The sequence below is a fragment of the Mus pahari genome, chromosome 12, assembly GCF_900095145.1.
Source record: "Mus pahari chromosome 12, PAHARI_EIJ_v1.1, whole genome shotgun sequence".
Lineage (NCBI taxonomy): Eukaryota > Metazoa > Chordata > Mammalia > Rodentia > Muridae > Mus > Mus pahari.
The window spans coordinates 38125328-38147859 of NC_034601.1; the positions used below are offsets into that span (position 1 = coordinate 38125328).

General features: G+C 39.8%; 1 protein-coding gene across 27 annotated transcripts in view; it reads left to right on the top strand.

Annotated features, from left to right (window-relative positions):
- Positions 1–22532, top strand: part of Zbtb20 (zinc finger and BTB domain containing 20) — a 726359-nt gene that overhangs the window by 454884 nt on the left and 248943 nt on the right. The window contains exon 1 of one of the 27 annotated variants that reach the window (XM_029544677.1): positions 11538–11665. The exons of 24 other annotated variants lie outside the window; for them this stretch is intronic. The gene's annotated coding sequence lies outside the window, so the exon portion shown is untranslated. Of the gene's footprint in view, positions 1–11537; positions 11666–11793; positions 12408–12685; positions 12706–22532 lie in introns of those variants that run through there. 2 more of the 27 variants (XM_029544679.1, XM_029544682.1) reach the window with 2 other exon arrangements.

The window sequence follows — 22532 nt, forward strand, 5'->3', positions numbered from 1 at the left end:
ATGAAGCTTCCATTAAACATCTTAAAATCTTTCCTTTGAGCTCCCTAAGCTGATAACACTTGATAGCATACAGCACCTCTGTGCTTTTCTTCTCTGCTCTCTCCACTTTCCATGTTACAGATGCCACAGCTTACTATCGTATGCTATGTGTACAATAACAAGTTATTACAGTTGCTTGTATGCTTCTGTCTTTCAACATCCTGAAGTTGGAAGTGATTCATATACATTTATTATATTGTTAGTGATCTCTGGCCTTTGACAACTTATCTTTCTGAGTGAGTTCCAACTTTTTCTATGTTCTCACACTGCTAATTAGTGTCCTTTCTCTTCAGCTCTTTTTATTGTTATTTTTTAAGTGTATTTAGTTGTGATGTACTGTCTGGAGAAGTTGTTGTACCTTATTTCCTTTGCTATATTGAAGGACAGTTTTCTTGCTACAGTGGTCTCAATTAATAGTTTCTCTACAATGATTTGAGTGTATAATTCTACTTTCTTCTGACCTGCAAAGTGGTCCAAGCAAACTTCTTTTTTTAAATTTTTTTATTAAATATTTTCTTTATTTACATTTCAAATTCTATCCCGAAAGTCCCCTATACCCTCCCCACACCCTGCTCCCCAACCCACCCACTCATGCTTCCTGGCCCTGGCATTCACCTGTACTGGGGCATATAAAGTTTGCAAGACCAAGGGCCTCTCTTCCCAATGATGGCTGAATAGGCCATCCTCTGCTACATATGCAGCTAGAGACACGAGCTCAGGGGGTACTGGCTAGTTCATTTTGCTGTTCCTCCTATAGAATTACAGACCCCTTCAGCTCCTTGAATACTTTCTCTAGCTCCTCCATTGGGGGCCCTGTATTCCATCCAATAGATGACTGTGAACATCCACCTCTGTATTTGCCAGGCACTGGCATAGCCTCACAAGGGGCAGCCAAACAAACTTCTGAATATCTTTTTTGAACACACAATAATTATTTTTCTCTTGCTTCTTTCAAAATTCTCTTTGTTCTTTTAACAATTTGATTACATAATGGCCTATACATATTTCTTATAATCTAGTTTGAGTTCCTTGGCCTTTATGAATATTTCCTTCCCAGATTTGTTTCTCTTCTGTTTCTATAAATCATACACATACACACACACTCACACATACACACTCACACATACACCCTGTGTCTCTCTTTTCTATAATGTGTTTATGGCCTTCTTCTTTTATTTCATCGTTTTTCCTTCTATTTTTCTTTTTGTTTCCTTAAATTCATAATTTTAATTGATCTGTTTTGAATTTCGAGTCTGCTTTGGAACACAACCCTAGTGAGTATTTCTGGTCAATGTTGTATTCTTCTGCTCCAGTAGTCCTTGCTTCTCTCTATTGTTGCTTTCGTCTCTATGTCTTTATTAACTTCTCATTTTGATTATGTCTCCTTTTCATGATTTTGTTCAGCTGCCTTAGCTGTTGGTCTGTATTCTTTTGCAGATCACCTAGCTCCTGTAAGGACAACAAGCTGTTTTGAATACTTTCTTAGTCAATTCACAGATCTTCACTTCTCTCAAATTGGTTGGTTTGTTTCCTTTGATTGTGTGGTGCTTTCTTGATTCTTTATATTTTTCACAAGTTTGCTCTGTAGTCTTCTGTGTGTCTGGAGGAGCAAATACCTCCCCCCATACCCAACCATTTGAAGTAGAAATGACTGAGAAAAGCTCACCATTGCTTGGTGTGAGGGACTTAGATGGTTCCTCAGGGCCACCTATGAGACACAATAAAAGGAACCACACAGAGTGTTCTGTAAAGTTGTGCCTGCGTTACTTCCTTCTCTCCATCACTGAGAACAGCCTCGATTCTGCACAGTTTCTAATTCTTTCAGAGAACTAGCTTTAAGGAGTCACCTCTCCATTTCCTATGTCCTTAGCTGCCCCACAGGACTAGGTTCTACAGGGAAGCCAGAACTGACAAAGTAGGACTCCAAAGCAGCCACCCCAAAAAGGTTTCCAGGCAACCAGGAATACAGGCAGAGCGGTACCCTGCCTAAACCTACTCAGTTTTCCATAGGAGAATTCATGGCCTGCACAGTCCTGTCAGTGTGAAGTTAAGCTGGTTTGGAGGGGTGAGAGCCAGCTCTAGTGAGATTACTCATATTGCTACTTTAATGTGACTCTTCTTGCCTTGTGTCTTCTTAGCAATGGTGGTGTGCTTCTACGTCTCAGCTAGATCTCTTCAAAATATTGTGGTTCCAATAGTATTATTAGAGCTCTGTTGCTGAGGCAAGATGATAGGGGACATTCATGCTCTGCTATCACACTAACTGCATCCCTGTATGTTGTCTGCTCCACCTTAATTTTGCCAAGTAGGCAAATAGAGTATTAGGATGTGCAACTCCAGTAACAGCTTTTCCAGCATGCCTATGTCTGTAGCCATTTAATGAAATTTACTTGTAACTTTAGATCCAACCTCCTTGGTTACATTAGACTATTTCATGTTAGTTGAGTTAAGTAGTGCTTCATCTTTTGAGATTTATCATATTTTCTGATTACATGTATAGATATGCTTGACTGAGTGAATATGTGCAGATGTGAGTGCAGGCGCCAGCAATGTCCAGAAGAAGGATTAACATCCCATGAAACTGTACATATAGGAAGTTGTGGCCACCCAGTGTAGGTGCCAGGAACCAAACTCAGGTCCTATGCAAGAGCAGTATGAATGCTTAACCACTGAGCTCTCTTCTCTTCTTAAACAGTGCTGCTTACTTGGACAGAAGAACTCCTATTTCAGTTTAATTGATTGAGCAATTTAGTTTTCAGAAGCAGAATCTTAAAACAACTCTGCTAAAGACTTATAGTATTAACATTGACCCTTTTATAAGTTATTGTGCTGTTTAGATTTTTGCCAATTTGATATAAGCTACAGTCATTTGGGAAGAAGGAGTCGCAATTGAGAAGAATGCCTCCATTAGACTGTTCTGTAGCACGTCTGAAGGGTATTTTCATAATGAATTATTGACATGGGAGGGCCCAGTCCATATGGATGGTGCCACTCCAGACATGTAGTCCTCAGTAGTAAAGGAAAGAAGGTTGATGCAGCCATAGAGAGCAAGTCAGTAAGCTGCATGCCTCTGTGGCCGCTGCTTTAGTTCCTGCCTTGATTTCTTCCTGAGGTAGAGAGGAAACTCCCTAAGCTGCTTTTACTCTTGGTATTTTCTCAAAGCAACAGGAACCAAGCTAGGACAGTTACTACTTATTGTCTGTACAATACGTCAGCATTATCTGTAGTTACTTTGAGTTCCAACATTTTATCTTCTTATTGTTCAGTTTAATTTAACAGATACTAATTAATGGAATACTTACAAAACACAAACTAATAAGCTAGAACCAGAGTGGATACAGAGATTAAATAATATGATTTTTCATGCAAATACTTGATAATGTGATTACAATAAAGATTGAGGTATGCATCTATATTACATCCTAGCTCCTTGGGTTTGGCATCAAAAATGTATGGTCATTTCTTTGTTAGTATTTCTCATTTCTAAGTTTGGCAATGAAAAATGGTCTCTGAACTGTCACTTGGCTATACATTTGTATATCATTTAAATTTTAAAGAATCATTATATAAAGTATATCATTATACATTTTAATTTATATTGTTCTAAAATCATTAGATTATCCATCTGCAAAAAAATATGTAATTATTCCCTTTCTGGTTATTGAAAAGCTAGACACTGGTTTTATGAGAATTGTATAAACCAGTGAGTGAGAACAGGTAAGAATGTACACCCTCCCCCATGCTCCAAGCTGCACAAGCAGCTTCCTTTGCATATTACAGTTCCCACCTTTTACTTATGACTTCTACACAGCACATATGATTACCCTTTATTCCTACCTAAATAGCAGTTAGCTCTTGATTCTAGTGGTTTCAGTAGGAAAACAAGAGTGTCTAGTGGCCAAATGGCACATCTGCACTAGCAGATCTGCTGCCCAAGCTGTGATGCCCGGAGAGAGCAGATTAGACTCTGGTGTGCATTAGAGGTGCGAGTGAGGAGAGGATGGGTCCTCTTCTACAAGCCGGTCCATGATCCTCATGCTAGAAGCCCAGAAACTGACTGTAAAGAAACCGGCAATTTTGGAAGGTGAGTAAATCAGTCTAATTATGGCAACCTAGAAACTTGTTTTCTTGGTAGCATGAGAATTTCCTGCTTTTGAAAAGTATCAGAAAAGAGAACACATCTTTATAAATCTCAAAAGAAGCTCTCTAGCAGTGACCAATTTTATTTCTTTCTTTACCTAAGCCTTTCTGGGTCATAAGCAAGTTATATTCATGTCTCGTCCCATGATTTTCTTAGTAAAAAAATTTGCATCTGAAGCCTAGGAAAATGTTTGGCCTGCACAGTTGAATGTTTAAACAGGTGTGTGCTGCCCTGGTCTGGCTGAGAAAGGGAGTCCTTCTCCTTAGAACCTGCTATTACGAGAGTGTTTCTCATGCCAGCTTCCAGGGGCTCATCACGAAAAGCTCAGGTGATGCTTAAGTCTTATTACCTGCTTACTAACCCACTTCCCTCCTTCCCTTCTGTGTTCTCATGAAGAAATTGATTTAATAGTTTCAAGATATTATTAAATACATTCTACATTAATATTATATGTCCTCTTTGAATCCAAGTGGCAATACAATAGAATTTCATTTTATAAATAACACCTTTCAAGCTAACACCACAGGGCACAGTACAAAAGAATCAAAATAGAACACAAATGCTGTAATCAAATGCAGACCCCAGGAAGGCTGATTAAAAAGGCATGTTGCTAGCAAGAGCAGCCGACAGGGTAAGTATAGTGGGTCATAGCAGAGAAGCCAGCTGAACAGAAGGGCAAACGAAAATAAAATGGACTTGCCAGCCAGCCCGTTTTACAGGGATTCATGATGCTCTGTGTGCATCATCTCTTCTCCACTCGAGAACTGACTCAGAGGTATGTGAACATGGTGTGGAGGGAGGGCCTCAGTGCAGGGTTATTGTATCTTCCCTTAGTATTTATATGTAACACAAACAAAAGAAGACCTTAAGCATACCCACCTGTGATTGACAGAGATGCCTACAGTGTGATTGTGAGAGGATGATGAGGGCATCCAGAAAACCTTGTCTTACTGGATGTTACTACTGGTTTTCAGAAAACATGACTTGAAAAGGGATCTGTTCCACGGCAGTGAGGTGAGTACTGATTGTGATCAGGCCAAGGGAAAAATGGATTTATGGATGAGGCATGAGCCTCCCAAAGTACATTTCCCTTAGCACTCTCCTGATCCAGTTAGAATTTGTGCTCAGACATTTGCAACAGGCAAGCAGTTCTCTAATGTCAGAGGTTTTTAAACCTAACTTCTATTAACAAAGCAAAACAAACAAACAAAACCCTTCTTACATGAAGAAAGCAAGCAGAAGAAGGGGAGCTGTGTTCGAGTATATATTCCTACCTCGGTATAAAGCTAGTCCCCAGTAATCATCACATGTCTTTAGTAGTGAACCTACCTGCTCACTCCCTGGTGCTTTTTTTTTGTTGTTTAATAAAAGTTTCACAATGTAGGAGAGTATTATATCAAAAACATAGAATACACTGATTTGTAGTTAGGAGAGAAAGGAAAAGATGATACCTAAGGTAGGTTTTACCTTTCTCCAACTTTGGACTATTTGTCATGATCCCTAATAATCCACATCAGTGAGATTCTGGTGTGCGGAAGGGATGCTGATTTGGGTCACAGAGTTAGATCAGTACTGTCATGTTTATGTATGCCCTTTTCCCTAAGTAAATCATAAAAAGTGTGGGCAGCACTGGGAGAGAAGGGTAACTACACAAATATTAGTACTGAGATTTTTTTTAACTGGTGATGTATAGGTTTCCATTTAGTAGCCTCTTATTTCCCTTCCTTCTGACAGTATTTATCCAGCAGTACAGAGGGAGTCAGTTTATTAATGAACATAAGTAAAAGTGCAATACATTAAGAACACTAGATTATAAGTCCAAAGTGAATTATTTCATGAAATGTGTGAGCAAATAATACCTGTGTCTGTTACCATTTGCCTTCATTGATTTTCTATTGCTGTGATAAAATCCATGACCAAGGGCAACTGAAGAAAGTTTATTTGTGCTTAGAGACCCTACCCAAACCGCTATAGGGAAAGAGGGCTAACTGGGAGTGGGGCAAGGCTATAAACTCTCAACCCCACCCCAGTGGTGGGCTTCCTCCAGCCAGGCTGTAGCTCTCAAAGGTTCTAAATAACCTTTCCAAACAGTGTCACCAGCAAGGACCCCAGTGTTCCAATACACAAGCCTATGGAGACAGTTCTCATTTGAACCCTAACAGCACATTACCTTTGAGTCTAAATTCACCCTTCCTTACCTACTCTACAAAAAATGTGAGTCTTTAAAGTATTCTCCTTTATCATTTCTCAGACTTGTGGCTAAGATCAAGTTAAGCATTTTCCTTTGTCCACTGGCCTGAAAGTACTTTGTCAGTTGAGAGTCCAGTAGCATACCACAGAAGGAAGAGGGCTTCCTTCCTGGCTCACTCTACTCCATTGGCTGACTAATGCACTGTATACGATTTCTCCAGAACCTGGCTTCTTTCTTTTGGATAACTTCTCTAATATTTGTCAGTATGAAACATACTCCTATCTATTTGCTCCAGCTGAAGTACAACTACCCGGTCTTTACCCGCTTCTCCTAGCACACACCAAGCATGCACACACACACATGAGGCTCTATCCCATGGATATCTTTTGCTGCCATTCAAGAATACAGGTACCAACAATTTCTGTTGAGAAAGCTCTCTGGCACTTTTCTGGCTTTCAGTAGACAATGCCTGTGCCTTGTCGAACAATGTCTTTATCCAAATCCGAAAAGATTTTACTTGTACCCAGCAAGGTCTAGATTGTTGTCTAAGAATACAAACAACTTTTCCTTGAACATGCTATGTCAGCTCTACAAGGAGTGGCCATTCCTTATATTTTCTGTTCTTTCATGTTTAGAGTTATCTTTAATTCTTGTAAGGTATTCTCCCCTTATTCTAGTCACCTGTTAATGTTAATAGTTCTTTACTACAATGTGTTTTTTCTCTTTTGATGAAACCTGCTTCATACACTCTGAAGTAACATTAAAATGATCTGTGATGCTTAGCGTTGGAAGAAGTCCACATGTCCTCACAGGTCAGACTAAGATTGGACCTGGATATTAGATGAACAAAATGTTTTGAGAATTTAGTTAGGTAGAAAGGCAGCAAACAGTGGTGCTGTAAACACCGTCTGACCATATGGCTTTACTGATCTACACTTTAAAGGATTTTACTCTAGTTCTCAGTGAATTTGTTATTAAAAAATAAAAATCTGGATATAGATATAAATTGTTGACCTTGGAAAAGGTGTCAAAACCCAATAATTATATAATGTGAATTTATAAATTATTAATGATAGCCATTATTTATTGAGAATTCGGTAATCTTCAGCAGTTAAATTTATTAGATCCATATAGCAATATAGATGTATACTCTGACTCATTCTCTCTCTCTCTCTCTCTCTCTCTCTCTCTCTCTCTCTCTCTCTCTCTCTCGCAAGTGGAAAAAGAGACTGGCCTCATAGGTGATACATCTAGCAAATTTCAAACTAAAAAAAATTTAACCTAGAACTCTCTGTGATCCCCAGCTTGTCAAAACTACTCTGCTTCCAAAGCCGGTCATGAGTTACCTTGGAAAACGAATAGGGCATCTGCAGTCTCTCCGTCAGAGATTTGGAGAAGAGCTGCCACAAAATCTGTAACATGTTTAGCACACCCTGAGATATTGCCTGTACCCTCAACCTGTTACTTAACCAGATATGGATAAACTAAGTGAATGCTGGAGATGAAATTCCCAGAACCTAAGTGTTAACAGAGTATCTAAAATGTAGCAGCCTTTATTCTGAGCTGAGTTGAAGGCAGATGAAATATTAACAGCAGTTCTAGCAGCAGAAAATGAAATATGAGATCCTGTATCAGAAATTATTAGTAACCTGTTAAAAGAAATGCTGAAAAATGGCAGTTACCAAATTAAAACTGGGAAACAGAGCCCAAATGGGAAATTTCAAAAAGTTTGGAGGAAAATAAATGACAGATTGTCCTCTTGGCTCTTATTACTATGCCATCCTAAATCCTACTTGGCAATGGATGGTGGAGGTGAAATAAGAGTGGCATCCCTGCCATCGTTGGTCCTCAGATTTGTAGTCCTAAGTGTCTGTGATGGTGTCTGGGGCTGACTGGAAACATAGTTGGAAGTTGATAGCATTTGAGCTTTATCTAAATTGAAGAGCCTGGAGACTCTTATTATGAAAGGCTTCCTCTCATTTGTGAATTGGCCCCTTTGCTCCACTTTGGATGGCTGGCTTCCTCCATGCAGAGCTATACTAAATGTTCTACATGGGAAAGCTATTCTCCTTAAATGCCTTCAAATTTAAAGCATCTATCTGAATATGTTCATGTTTATGACTCAAAATATCTAACATCAAAAAGAAAGAGGGGGTACAAATAGAAAATGCCCAGCAGTAAATGAAAGAGATATTTTTCCTTCAGTAACCGAAAAAGAAAAATTATTTTATGCAGAGTTATTGAGCATTTGATGCCAGAGGGGAGAAAAAAGGGAAACGAGCTCTAGAACCATAGATTCTTACAGTTGGCAGAGAGAGCGGAGTTCATGCAGTCCTACCCTACCATTTTTCAATGAAGAGACTGAGACATGGGGAGTTAAGGGACTTGACTTGCCCAAGACACAGCGTTGTTTACTCTCAGCCATGCCAAAAACATTTCCCAACTCCCCACACAGAACTCTGTATTTCAGCATGCTGCTGCCATTCTCTGCTGAAAATTAACACCAATACAGCCCAAACACAGGAGTTCAGCGTCCGTGGAGACCAGGAGACAGGATGATTTCAAGGTGGAAATCAGGATGGGGAAAGAACAGAGAAAGGATGATTGTTCATTGTGACTCCTCACACAAGCTTTGCAAGCCATTTGGTGTGGGCTAACTGTCCCCTACCTTTCCACCAAATAGAATGAAGAAAAATTAAACTTTTTGCAATAACTAAAGGTTGCATGTGTTCGAATCTGATTTGCCTAGGGAATTCTGCATACATGCTATGTCCTGATGTAGTGATTTGTAGGTGGCATGCTTACTGTACCCTGTTATTTTCTTAAGCCTGACACAGTTTCTCTGACTCGGAAATGCTTCCCTGAAATCTCAAGTTAGTTTCAGGGCAAGGATGGTTCCTATCCATGGCACACATCTAAGAATGACAAATCACTTTAAGATGTAAGAATTATCTTCTCTTAATCTTCATGCAGAATTGAAATATTGTAGAACTTTAGCTCAGTTTCAAGACTTGGATGAAATAATTTCTGTTTTGTAACCATATGAATAAGTGATAGTAAACCAGTCCAGATGACACAGTGGAAAGGACTCCACAGGCTCCCCTGTGAAACAGCAGCACGAGCCTTGCAGGCCAGTCCTACAACCTTCTTCACAATAGAGCGACCAGAGATGAGAGCCTCAGCCACATGATGAAAAGTGCAGATGGAGGGCTTTGCATGAAAACTGATTATGTGCTAGGGGGCTCAGGAGAGGATCGGGGCGGAATTGGAAAGGAGCGGCCACTGAAACAGGAGAAGATATGCTTGACCAGGTCTAGTAAAATATTCCCTGCCACAGCCACTGTTCCATGCAGAGACTGAGCCAAGAGGCCTGAAAAACGAACCTTGGGTTCAGTGTTACCATTAATGTGGGAGGCATCATGGAGAGCACATCCGGACTTGTGTTACATAGTAATCACTGCTGGGTGTCAGCATTCATCAGCCAGATGGTCAGACCCACAATTAATCAATTAGGCTGGGACAATCAACTGGACTAAGTTTTCCCCTTTGGTAAAAAAGCCTCATCATGTGGTCAAGTCCAATAGCACTTTTATCCTGTTGCTTTTGGAGTAGCTTCTAAAAATTCCCTCATTTTTTTTTTCTTTTGGCCTCTTTGATAACATAGATTCCCCAGTCAAGGTTTTCACATAATACATCATCAGTATCCCCTGTATTCACATTATAACACTGAGCATCCCATACAAAAACAAGCTCTTCAAAGCGTCTTAAGCAGTACATCCAACTGATCTGCTGTAGTATTTCTTCTGGTTCTACTCAATCTGGTGGGACACCAATGGCAGAGCTTCTCTGACTAGGCACATAAGGATAATAAGCGATGCTAGTGATAATAGTAGTTTATGGTACATTCGGCATCAGACAGACATGCTATGACAAAAATAGATAAAAACAACTCAGCCTTTGCAACTCCAGTTAGGATAATACAGTCACCCCCCCCCCCTTTTCAAAGAGAAGGAAACAGACTAGGAAATTCATTGAACATGTGATAGGATACTCTACCTGACATGCTGTGGGACAGAAGGTACATATCCTGTCATACATGTTTTCTTAACACACACAACCTTGTGCATCTGAAAGATAAAAGCTAAGAATGTGTTCTAGATCTTGGTGGCTCCCCTTCAAACTTCAAATTGTTCACTAGTGTTTTTCTTCTCTGGTGGCTCATTCTGCTTCCCATGCTGCACAGCTCCAAACCACGGCCGGCCTTTCCCCCTTCGTGTTAAGAAGTCCCAGTCTCCCACTCAGGAGCCTTATCTACATTGGTATCTTTCAGTCTGTTTTAGGTAGTTTTCATCAGTTGATTTATAGCACAGCTTGCCTCTCCATCACTGATTTATTTTTTTTTTAACTTAGATTTTACCCCTCCTTTCTTTTGGCTTACCTCTGGCTATATTATAGTGTACAGCAAAGGAGTGATGCTTCAGAATCCTGGTGGTCACTATCTAACAGAGTCCTGTATACTATACATATTGAGTAGAACTGCAGACACACTGCAGTGGCCTCTCTGTGTACCATTGAACTTGCTGTGTCTTTCCTCTCAGCTCTTTTCTACTGTCAGACTTGATGTAGACTTAATGTTTTGTGTAGCTTATATAAGGATGCAGTCAGCCCAAATATCCATCCTTGGTGTGTCAGTTACTCTTACAATTGCATTACTTTATATAGAGTATATTACTTCTCTATATAACTGCTATATTTGCTTTTTTTGTTTTGCTACTTAGCAATTGGAAAACATATCAGAATGCTAAAACAATATAGTATGGAACTACCTGTTTTTACTTGAACTTACAGCACATGAATAAATAGGTGCTCATGTAGTAATAGTAGCCAGCATGCTTTAGCCTTTAGAGTCTGTTTTGTTCTTACGATGCTGCCGTTCTTCCTGCAGTTTTATATTCTTTACCCCAGGGCTAGTGAGGCTCTTTCATTGGGACTGCAGTATCCTGCATATTACACAGTCCTACAATTCAGGCTGGCTTTCAGCTTCATTTTGCTCCAGACCTGCCTCCCCCCAACCCCCAACACACACACACACCCCAATGCTATTCCAGGCCTGGCCTCTCATGACCAGAGACTGCTGACTCATCCTGGCCTGTGCCAAGCTGTGCAGTCGCTTAGTGATGTGGACAGGAGTTGAAGGACTAGAATGAGCTCACTGAACTCATTTCACTTGTTGCTTACGGTACAGTCCAGCATGAGCTGGAAATGTAGGAACCTCAGCCTCCCGAGCAGAAAGAGTAAGTAGATTAAACACAACCCCATTGTCAAGTCCTCAACAAGCAGGGGGCGGGGGGGGGGGGGCTTGCTTCTCATGGCTCTTGGCCGTGGCTAGGGCATTCTGGGTCATCAGGAGTTTCCCTTTGTCCTCTTTTCTTCCTCTCCTCCACAGTTGCACCCTCCCCCCCCCCGAACTTCCCTTCTGAAAATGTCCGGATGGTAGAGCAATGATCTGGGCAGAAATGAAATTTTGTTAATAAGCAGCCTCCGCACGAAACCCTGGAACACAGACTCTGTGAAACTGCTTAGAGTAGCCTGCTACTGGGAACTCACATGAACTTCCCAACAGAATTCAAGGACATGAGAAAAGCTTCCTTACCTCCCTTCTTGAGTCTCTTTCTTTCTGTTTTAAGAGAGGTAGTTTCAGGAGACATGGCTGCATTCTGGTGTGGTGCAAAGTTTTCCGTCGGGAGACAATAATGTACATTCCTCTGGCAGGATGGGATAGTTTTTTTGGTGTGTGTTTCTCTTGCTGTTGTTTATTTATAAGACATTTCCTCTCAGTTAGTGGAAGTTAGATCGTAAGAGGCTCCAGTGATTTTCCTTCCACCTCCCCTCCCTAATTTCTGTGCTTCAGCACTCTGGAACACTGTGAACTCAACAGACTAATCAGAGCAGGGAGCTTAGCAGCCAGGCCTGGACACTCTCAGGAGACTGTGTGACTCTCAGCCGTCACTCCCTGGATCAGGAACCACAGTCCTGGTGAGTGGGGAGCTTCGAGATTCTGATGTATCAAGGATTCTATTCTTGGTGTCTCTGAGGCAGGCAGGAAATAAAGGGTATTTTAAAAGAAAAAAAAAAAAAAACATTTAAAAAAGCCTACCAAACAATCAGAGTGGTGAGGAGTTTTAGTGTGTACAGCTGAGCGCACTCTGGACAAGGGCAGAGCCTTGAGGCTCTGCTTGGAAGCTGCCTGCAGGACTAGGGTTTGCTTCCCCTGCTGCCACAGGGGGCTGTCAGCCTTGACATGCCTAGCAAACATGCTGGTGGGAGGAGGAAGGTAGGTGAGTGACTGGGGCAGGGAGGAAGAGCTCAGGGTGGTGGGAGGGGGAAGTGAAAGTGGGAATAATTATTCATCTGAAGTTTCTCTCCCTCTGCTAACTTTTGATGCATTTCTGTTCTGAGCCGTTGTGCCGTGCGCACAGCTAGCTGAGCCAGATAGAAAATCTGTAGTAGATGAGCCACAAAAAGGTTGCGAGGACTCTTCCTTTAGGGATCATTTCCTTGAGGCTGCTCTGAAACGTTAGGAGCCTCTCCCCATCTGACTTCAGGAAAACCTTCTGTGTCACACCCTATTCTTTATTCTTCTGTACTCATGGTACCGAGCAGAAGAATGCAGTGAGACTCCTTATATGGCTCCAGGGAAATTCATCATCTTGACAAAGGAAACTGATGATTGTCTCCACAATATTAAACCCAAATATAGTGTTGTCCTCAATATAAGAAGAGACTGATTGAGTGGGCTCCGGAAAGTTGTCAAAGGGATGGAATGGGGTGGGGGTGGGGTTGCAGTCTGGTCTGTCATAGCCAGTAGGGACCATACGTGTTGTTCTTGGTATGCACAAACTCCTTGGAAGTGAAATGTCAGGTGGGTGGGCTTGTCTTCTGCTGTCACGCCCCTGCTTGTTGTTGTTCTAGACATGTCCCATCTTACTGTGCCTTCTCACCTTTCTAAAATCAAGTATGTGGCATGTTCTAAGATATTAAAGGGAAAAAAGAGAAAACAAAAACAAACAAACAAACAAACAAAACCATGGTGGCCATTAAATTATTTATCTATGTGGCATCCTCTGAAGTGAATTGCTCTTTGGGGAGGGGAAAGAGTCTTTGATGTTCCCAATATGGTTCTCATAGGCTTAAACTTCCCAGAACCACAACCCAGCCTAAGGGGTACTTACTCAATGTCCTTAAATATTTGGGAAGAAATGCTATTTTATTGTTTTAGCTGTCTTTGCTATTAACACATGGCCAGTAGATTTTTTTCTAGGGCTGAAATGCTTTAATAATAGCTGATTTTACAGATGTGTCTCGTATGTATCTGTTATGTGTATTTACCTTTGTTCCAACTGGAACAGTGATGCAATATATAACATTGACACTCAGCTCTGGAATTTTGTTTGCTATATTGGGTGATTTGGATTCTTTTTTTTTTATTTTATTTATTATTATTTTCTTTATTTACATTTCAAATGCTATCCTGAAAGTTCCCTATACCCCCCCCCCGCCCCTGCTCCCCTACCCACCCACTCCCACTACTTGGCCCTGGCCTTCGCCAGTGCTGGGCTGCTTGTGGACGTTGTACATCGTGGTGCGCACTAGGCTCCGCACCACGATGTACAACGTCCACAAGCAGACTCCATTGTGTAAATGTACCACAGTTTCTGTATCCATTCCTCTATTGNGGGACATCTGGGTTCTTTCCAGCTTCTGGCTATTATAAATAAGGCTGCTATGAACATAGTGGAGCATGTGTCCTTATTACCAATTGGAAGATCTTCTGGGTATATGCCCAGAAGAGGTATTGCTGGGTCCTCCGGTAGTACTATGTCCAATTTTCTGAGGAACTGCCAGAAAGATTTCCAGGGGTGATTTGGATTCTTAACCACAGAACTCACACATGCTCATATGTCCCAAGTGCCCTCAGACACTGTGTACTGCTACAATCACAACAGGGTTTGTCAGTGACCTCTAGAACAAATGACTTCCTAGTATGGCTCCTGTAGTTTCCAAAGTTCATCAAATCTATTAGCTTTCGGTGTGAAAGAACACTGCTTCAATAAGTTAGGGCCAGAAAGGAAAGCCTGGTATGATAGACTACATTTCTGTTAGCCCATGTTAGTAGCCCATGTTAGTAATTATTGAACTATTCATATAGGTAATATATTATGGGGTACTTTTATTTATTTTGTTATTTTCTAAAAAGCTTAACAATAGAATTGTGTTCTGACCTTTAAAACATGACTTAAGAAATGTATGGACCTCAGTGGCCATCCAGAGCTACATGAGAGTCTTTGTGTGTGTCTTTCTATGCTAACACACCAACCACACACACTGAGAGAAAAACTCAGTCTATACAGGCAAGACAGCTGGGTCTATTAACACTTGGAAACAGTTTATTCTCGAGAACTATGACTGTACATAAAAATTTGTAAGCAACTTTAGGCAGAGAGTATAAACACATTTACCTAACATTATGTCCCAAGAAATTATATTTTACAAATCTAATCTGCCAGGGAATTTTTCTTTTAGTTGCTAAGATCTATATGGTCATAAAAAAATGTTGTGGTGAACTGATGTACATACGAAGTTAGACTTTGATTAATATAGATAGATAGATACGTGTGTGTGATCAGAGAGAAAATGATGTCTTTTTGTAGGTTGGCATAGTTGCATTCATATTATGTAGTATTTTCCATACTTATATAATAAGCCTTTATAGCATACTGTTACTAATTCTGTTTTTCAGTGTTCATCTGAAAGTTTAAATTTCATTAAACTTCTATGTTTTAAAATATATTTTTTCTTGCAAACAAGTTTTAGATAGGACTGTTTCCTATATACTATATTTATTTGATTAGGGAGTTACAATTATAGACAAAAGAACTTGTTCAGCAGCCAGCTTGTGATTTCCCCATTAAGAGACTGTCTACTCTTTCTCAGCCTTCTAGCCATGCCAATATCAAGGGAAGAAGTTGTTCTATTTGTGAAGAAATTTGGGGGATAGTGGCTTCCCTAGGAAGTTTCTATATAAGATGATTCTTGGACATATATGTTGAGTATGTTAACTTATAAATGTATTTATGTGTACAAAACTATGTTCTTATATATTTAAAATGCCATTTTACCTAGACTTTCTTGATATTGAATTCCACAAAATATTTTTAAACTGATGATAAGCAAAGTTAAGGGGATATTTTATCACATTGAGAATGCAGTTTATACAGATATTTATGAACACTATCTACAAATGAGATGATATAACTGGTAAGTTTAGTGATTATCCTTGGTTAAACATACATATCAGATTATAAACCTAAATTCTATTATGCCCAGCTTCAAAATATTAATTGTTCTGTGTAAGAAATAGCTGAAAATTAAGTAGACAGAAATTAAATAGCTAATAATTAAAATTGAGAAATATACTTAATGAATTCATTTGGTAAGAATTAATACATATATAAATGACCCAGTTTATTCTTTCCCATTCCTCAGCTATTCAATTGTATATTAAATACCTTAATACTGCACTTACATATTAGTATCAGACTATAATTTCCCAGATATCCTTTCAAGATACCCAGTCAGTCAAGTCCCACTTCTCTAATGATGGTCTGAGACTGACAACAGTTTTACAGGCAGCAGCCATCCATCACTTATCATATGCTGCCTTGAATTGAAAACCTTTGAATTGATAGAAGGTATTATATTTTGTGCTTGTGTATTCCTTCCCCTTCCAAACAATGTCCTATTGCCTCAATCTTAATGGAGGAACTGGAGGATCAATGGATAGGGAATGGATTATTATCTATATTCATTGGCAGTGAGTATCTCTTGGTTACCACAATGGAGAAACATGTCCAGGAAACAAATCAGTAGATTTATCCGTGACTGTCTCTCCTTATTAGATCTTCCAAGACCTGAAACTCTCCCAGCCATTTACTGAGATAGTTCCTCTAACCCCCAAAGGTTAGGTCATTTATGATGAACATAGAGGTCTTGAATTTATAGGAGTTTTCTTCATTTTCTAGAACTTGTGTAGGTAACCAGAAACCTATCTTAGTTTGTGTAGTCTGAACATAGCACACTACCTATAATATTCCATGTTAGCCAGAGCTTCTAGAGATGGCGAATATTTGCGAATAGTCAATCAGTGGTTCTTCCTTTTCTCAAAGTCCACATTTAAGGAGCCAGTAGGTGGTAGGTGTGGAGGCACAGGAATATTAGCTATGCATGCTGTGAACAAGACAAGAGAGAGTTGAGGCAGACAGGCAGCACAATAAAGACCAGGGGCAAGAGGACAGGCAGCCAAATCATTTGCACTGTCTTAACAAGCACTAATTAAATGCCCTGTTTGAGGTAAATAATAGCTGAAAATAGCCAAGTTCAATTGTAGTGATCGATGAGGAGAGAAATTGGTAGATTCACTTGGTGCTCGTTCCTTCAGTTATTAAGCCGCAGCCCACTGAGGCATCTTCAGAGAAGGGGCATCAGTTGAGCCAGCCTCTAGTGTGTCATTTGCTGTGTGGCCATTCCAGTACCCCATATAATACCCTGATATAATAAGCCAGATAGTAAGTGAATATATTATGAATATGACTATAGTAAGAAATAACTAATTGTATAAAGTGAATTTTAAACTTAACTGTTAGTGGTCAATCTGCATGACAATCCCTAATCTGTACTCAATCCTGTTTTCTGAAAATGATTTTCCAGAACTTTCCATACGTCTGTGTGTGCGGAATATAGATAGGATGTTCATTTTCATATTTTTAAATTTGTCTCTCTGCACTGTCTAGTAAACTGTATTCCTAGATGTAAGTAGCCAGGGGCAGGGGGGTGGGGAGAAAAGTCATTCACAAAATGGACAATTAACCCTCAAACAGTGAAAAGTTAACTCAGCAGACATGCCGAAAACTATAATGTTTTGTTAGTGAATTTGTTCTTCTTTGGGAGTTAACATAGAGAGGACATTTCCAGTAGCACAAACTTGGCATCAAATAACCTGTTCATCCTCAAGCTACAAATACCACATTCACCTTCCAGTTCCTTCTGGCAGGATTTGCAGTATGATGGCCTCTTGGGTAGTGTATACAAATCACTCTAAGGGACAAAATTGTATGAGTGCCTAATCCACTTTTGAAAATGAAAGAAAAGGATCTTTTTATGAAAGGCAGCAAATATGGAAGGATATAAATTGTAATAAAAGATATTAGCACTTTCACCTCCTGCTAATTGCCTCCCTAGTCAAGAGGAACAAAATACTGTAATAAATGTTACAGCTACATCATGATCAGAGTACAAAAATTGTCTCTACATTTCAATAGCAAATTGGAAAAAAAAAAAAAAAAGAACAAATCAGGTAGACTTAATTTAGGCTTCTAAATTAGGGGACTCATCTGCTTCATTTTCTAAGAAAGATAATGGTATCCATTTGACTGACTTGCCAGTGTTTTTTGAGGATCAGAGTATAAAGTCTGTTTCTCCATTATAATCATTAAACATTTTTTAACATTCATTCTTTTTTCATTCACAAAATATTTTTGAATCTGTACTCTATCAGTTTTTATTATAGGAGCTAAAGATTGGTTGGTAAACAAATATTCATTGAAGAGCTCAAACAATGTAGCTGACACTCTTCCAGGCTGGGATTCAAGAGTAATTAAACACAGAGAAGTCTCTATTCTCATATTATAGACTGTCTAGGAGAGACGCATAAGAAAATTCATATGGAAAGTACATGACCTGTTCGTGTTGACTGCTGTAGAAAAAAAGTCAATCAGGGATGAGAAAGATGGGGCTTATGTTGTCATATTAAATTACATGGAGAAAACATTTGAGACAAGGCTTCAGTGAGAGGAAGGGAACAAATTTTGTCAGTGTCAGGGCAAGTATCTTTTCAGTAGAACTATCCAGCGCAAAGGACCTGAACAAGGATGCTGTGGTTGCGAATAGAAGGTTAAAGAGAATTGTGGTCAGTAAAGGACAAGAAGAGTCAAGGAGGGTGTGGAAAGTTGGCTGTGCTAAGGTGAAGATGCTGAGTTATAGTGAGATTGGAGCAAGAGGTAAGTTACTAGACATTTCTAAAAGCTAGAAGAATTTTAAGTTTTCCCATCATAGGAAAATGATAATTATTTTTAAAAATGAATGTGTTTAGCTTGATTTAATCATTATACTGTATGTATATAATTAATTATTGAGACATCATGTGCCCCACTAGTATATATAGTTGTATGTTTTTATTCAGATGCTGAAAATAAATTTTAAAATGAAATCATTCATGTACATATAAATAAAATACTGCAGAGTGTACAAAAGTGAATATACCAGGCACACCAGAGTGATAACAAAGATGGCGCTATAGCAGGGGCAGATGGGAGAGAGGAAAACAGTAAGGACAGAATAATGGAGGCCATGCGATATTGTCCCATAGCCAAGGAGCATGCCAATGTGAAGATGGTAGGTCTCCTACCGGTGGTGAAAGGATTAAATAAGGAGAGAACAGAGAATGAACTTGGGATAATGTCACATACTGATGACCAGGCAGGAGGGTGTTCAAAAAAACGTAGACTCTCCAAACATTGTACAGCTCAAAATATCCTGGAGTAAAACATTAAGGAAGCTGAAGGTAATAAATCTATGCTGGCTGTGAAGGATTTTCCCAGAAGGCCAAAGAAGGAAGAATTTAGTGATGGCAGCAGCAGGGGCAAAGTTTCTTAAGTAGGGGACAGGGGACAGAGATGAAGAAGGGTATCACTCAGAATTAGTTGTGCAGTACAGAGAATAGTGCCCTATGTATCAGGGAGGAACAGTCATGGCGGCCTTGGTTGCCATCCAAAGATGCTTTAACTGTTTGCAGCATTTTGGGAGCCATTAAAAGGTTTCAAGTAGAGGTTAATAATCACATGGTGTAACAGAGCATCAGCCTGGCAGCAGAGAGTGAAGGATAGATTGTAGGAGTGGGAGAGGAGAGGCAGGGAAATGAGTTAGGGGGCACCTTAAATTGTTCAGTCAGGAAACAATGAAATCCTGAACTAGGACAGTAACTGTGGGAATAGGCCGAGAGGAGGAGGTGTGTTCAGAGATAACTGACAGAATGGACACGATTTAATAACCTCTGGGCCTGGCATGAAAGGAGGAGGAATTCTGGATTGCTCCCAGGTCCCTGCCTTATACAACTAGACAAGGAAAGCTATGAGGAGTAAGTTTTGTAGGCTGGGAAGATGATAAACTTCCTTTTGAATATGTTTAATTGTTGGGGGAGCATCCAGACTGGTGTCCAGTAGGCAGTTTGGTTCAGTCAGGAATACTGGAGCTAGATCAGAGACAGAGATAGATGCATAGCTGTCTTCTGAATCATCATGGTCATGGTAGAAGCTCAAATTATGAAGTCGATATGTCTCAAGGAAAATACGATGAAGGAAAACAAACAGGATCAGACTGTTGGAGTACAGGTGTTTATGGAACAGAGAGAAGGAAGTGGCACCATCGTAAACCTACTATCTATGTGCCTGTCACTGTGCTAGATACACTGGGATAGTGAGCAAGATGAACAGCCCAGAGCCTACCCCAGAAGCACACATGGTCTGTATAAACATAAGAGCTTAGTGTTACTGTCACTGCCAATCACGGGACAGTACTAGCAGAATAAATATCCAAGTGTAACACAGAATCATACAGAATATTTAATTAGAGAGATTGTAACAGCAAAAGTTTTCTGCTTGTAGTTGTGCTATAGAGTTCATTTCTGATTTCTCTAAAGCTTGTATGTGTGTGTTCCAGTGTTAGCATGGGTTCAGGCTATTGGCAAAACAAGCCAGGTGTAAATTATGGTAGAATTGAAATCGATAGTGCTTTGAAGCACTGGAGTGCCCAGTTCACATCAGGGCGTGCGTCTGTGTTCACTGAAACATGGCTATCAAGTGCACCCCGAGTCATTAGATGTGTTATCCAGTGAATAACAGCATAATGATATTTTAGCAGAGCTGCCTTATGATAAATTCTGCTTTAGTGAAACCCCGTATACAGAGCAATTTCTTCTGGCCGTGTATATTGCATGGCAAAGAAAGGATACCCTGCTGCGTATCAGAAAGCTGTAATTTCATTTAGGGGTTCTATTGACATCGTAAACTGCAAGAGCAGAGCTCAAGTGGCTATTTAAGTCATAGGAACTTCAAGCTAAAATTACTGCCTAGTCCTAATCGCCACCTCCAGGGCACTCTTGCCTATACATATAGGCTTTATGTTTCTATCTTTGTGTTTATAAATACTCAATCACTCCAGGGGATGAAATGATAAGCTGTCCTAAAATATGACAGGTATCTGTCACCTTTGCAGCTGATATAGGCTTAAAGGCTGAAAACAGTTTTATTATTCATTGAAGGTCAAATAATAAAAGGGAGCCCCTCCTCTCTTACACAGCCACACATGCACGCACATGCACACATACATGTACACACATGCGCACACACACACTCACAAAAATACATGCACATGTGCATGAGAGAGGTGATAGTATGAGCATCTGGGTTTTTCTGCTTTAAAACGTTATCTACACAGTGTAACATCAGGTTCTTTCACTCGTTCACAGTAAAAACAAGGGACTTTCTGATGATCATCTTCCAGCCTCCTACTAGCCCTTCTCCTAGTTCTTCTTATGTAGTTGTGTAAGGCAGAATCAGGGAACAATCCAATTGTTTTCTCTGAGTTCCAGGCCTAAAAAGTTACAAACATTGTCTGCTCTGATTATTTTAAAATGTATGCATATGCGTGGCACAGGTAATGGGGACTTTCTCCATTATCTTGTACCTTACTCACTGAAGCCAGATCCCTCAGTTGAACCCAGAGTTCATGGTTAAGGGACTAGTCTAGCTTACCAGCGTTTTCCAGATCTCTCAAGCCTCCATGTTGTAAATGCTAGAATTACAGTCAGGATACCTGTACCTATATCAGGATACCAGTACCTATATCAGGATACCTATACCTATATCAGGATACCTATACCTATATCAGGATACCTGTACCTATATCAATCAGGATACCTGTACCTATATCAGGATACCTGTACCTATATCAGGATACCTGTACCTATATCAGGATACCTGTACCTATATCAGGATACCTGTANTATATCAGGATACCTGTACCTATATCAGGATACCTGTACCTATATCAGGATACCTGTACCTATATCAGGATACCTGTACCTATATCAGGATACCTATACCTATATCAGAACTCTCATCTTCACACTACTACTTGAGTGGTGAGTTATTTTAAGTGCTGAGCTATTGCTCTAGTCCTTGGCTCTTTTCTGATGGTTAAAATTCTCATTATCACCTATTCCTGTGACACAGAATCATGGTTCACACATGTTAGAAAAAAATACAGTATACTCACAAGCACACATTCGCGTGTCCTTTCCATCTGGAAATGCCTTCTTAGTCCAACTATGGGCTTACATTTTACTTACATGTTAATTTCCAAGAGAATGTAGACAGAATCTATCTTTGGATGATGTAGACTTCTGACTGATTTTAGCTTTAACAAATTTCAAATATATCATCCCATTGTGGGACCCATTCCTATCATTTACTTACTCTAATTCTTAAACATTGACTGCTTTAATTCTTCATGCCTGTTTTACCTCTGACTTATAACATTGTTAAACATGATCTAATATGTATCTCTTGATCAGTTCACATTGAATTTCTAATTCAGTAAATAAACAACAAACAGATGACTGAGTGAATGCTCTCCCATTCCTAGACTCTTGGTAACCCCTGCCTGTCTGCTTTAATGTGCTAACTGCTGACCTCACCTTCTGCCTAGGCTGCTCTGTCCATGTTCTTTGTAATCATTCTCAGCCATCTAGTCCTAACTCTTCACTATTTTTGTCTTCCTGTCTAATGGGAAGCCTTTAGTATCAATACTCAGTTAAAATAATAGGCCTGACCTCTTTTACATCTTTTACTTCAGTCACTGTGAGCACTTCCCTAGAGCTATACTCTGTATGCCTATGCATGTTTCCATCCCATTTGGAGTTGGAATCATCTCACAGTGATTCATGTTTTAGTCTGATGCCCTTGTCTCTAACCTTGATGCTGATCT